The sequence below is a fragment of the Salvia splendens genome, unplaced genomic scaffold (genome assembly GCF_004379255.2).
Source record: "Salvia splendens isolate huo1 unplaced genomic scaffold, SspV2 ctg200, whole genome shotgun sequence".
NCBI classification, from domain to species: domain Eukaryota; kingdom Viridiplantae; phylum Streptophyta; class Magnoliopsida; order Lamiales; family Lamiaceae; genus Salvia; species Salvia splendens.
The window spans coordinates 1-1,699 of record NW_024598838.1 but is presented as its reverse complement, the minus strand read 5'-3'; the positions used below and the strand labels follow the sequence as shown (position 1 = coordinate 1,699).

General features: G+C 34.2%; 1 long non-coding RNA gene across 3 annotated transcripts; it reads right to left on the bottom strand.

Moving 5' to 3' along the window:
• Positions 1-315: 315 nt before the first annotated feature.
• Positions 316-1,638, bottom strand: LOC121789290. Of its 3 annotated transcripts, none has more exons than XR_006048016.1 (2): positions 954-1,638; positions 316-907 (listed from the first exon to the last, which is right to left on the bottom strand). It is a non-coding gene; the product is annotated as an uncharacterized LOC121789290 (long non-coding RNA). The 3 variants fall into 3 exon arrangements; XR_006048015.1 differs by having other exon boundaries at positions 316-893; XR_006048014.1 differs by having other exon boundaries at positions 476-884.
• Positions 1,639-1,699: the final 61 nt, after the last annotated feature.

The following is a 1,699-nucleotide window of genomic DNA, read 5'->3' as shown; positions in this document are numbered from 1 at the left end:
ACTTTTCCACTAGTAATTTGATAGGAATCTAATTCCAAAATACTGTATAGCTTCATAGTGCATTTTGCAAAATATGGTAGAGTCTGACACAAAAAAAAACTTAATATCAATTAGATATGTTTGTGGTTATATAGATTGAAAACATATTCCATGCTCATGCTCTTTGCCTCTACTAATTTATTTGGGTCAAATTTTACAAAATCTAACATTATTGCAACATTTTTCATGGACCCTATTTTCCCTTCTTTGTTGTTTTTTAGCAATATATTCCAATAATGACCCACCAGCAATGAAGAGCATTAGACTTCTGTCTCAAGAAAAATGATTCCATATAATAATTATAATGATTCTGTTTAGTTACATTAGTTAATTCAATTTCTGATGATCATTTCTTGGAGTAAAAACTCAGTGGTCCTGACATGATTCCACGTTGTGTGTTCTGCCAATCACAATTACAAAAAAAAAGAGAGAAAAATAACAAGAGAGAAAATATTGACATAGAGAGTAGCAAAAAGGTCTTCACCACTAAATTTTTGTTCCATTTCGTTGGCAAAGTTGAGATTTGCTGCAACGTAAAGCCTAACGCGAATTGTCGAAAATAGTTGGTAGGAATAATTTATTATAGTGAAGACTTCAGAACATGAGAAACACAGCAATAAATCAAACCACAGTTGCCTTACAAGCAAAAGCTGAGTTAATACCTGATTCATTGGCTCCTCAACAGGAGGCAAAACAGCTGTAAGGACTCCAAACGAGACAAACAGCATTCGTAGCATGCTAATGTATAAATGAACCCTAGTGTCGAGAAGCAGCAGTCCTACTGATATGAAAGGATCTGTAACATCCAATGCTTCCCATAGAACAGAACGCAGAATTTACTTCATCTGCATAATCTAAAAATATCCATCTTTAAAATTCTCATTACAGAGCACAATGTGCAGTTAGCAACTTACCCATTTATCCCGTCCATTGACATTCTTGAGCAGCACTTTCCTAGGCATGCGATTCCCACTTGGTAGCCTGGGAAACAATACGCTTTGGAGGTGTGAGAGAAAAGAATAACCAAAATGAGAATTTTTGGCATTCATAATGCCAAACACCATAGATTTGATTTCATTTCATTTCATATCGTACTGCATGGATCCCGTATAATTGAGTTTGTTCATCACCTTGCTCAGAGGCTCCTACCCTCCTTATAGTTAACCAAGAAACTAGAACGACGAGTGTAAATCTACATGCCCTGTATTGGCTGGCTGCTATGTACTTTGACAGGATGTTTAGCTCATACTGAAATAGAAATATTCTAATACTATGACTAAGCTGCTGTTACTAATGGGACAGCTTTGATGCATTTGAAAACCAAGTAAAGTCATCAGTATAGTTAATGATAAAAAAAATGAAACTGTGTGCATAAAAATGGAGTCTTCAGAAGTAGGATCAATTATTTATGGGGAACTTCTTTTGATATGAAGCCATAAATTCCTATGATTATAAAGGAAAAATGCTACAATGGACAAGGAATAACTGTGAACAAAAACTGAACTTCACCGTAACATTAACCCAAATCAAATAAAGGCTGCAAATTATTATTATTATTATTATTATTATTATTATTATTATTATTATTATTTAACTTTTATGAACTCTTGGAGGGATTCTTCCCCTTAGCACTATATGAATTCTTGCTAGCTTGAGCCCC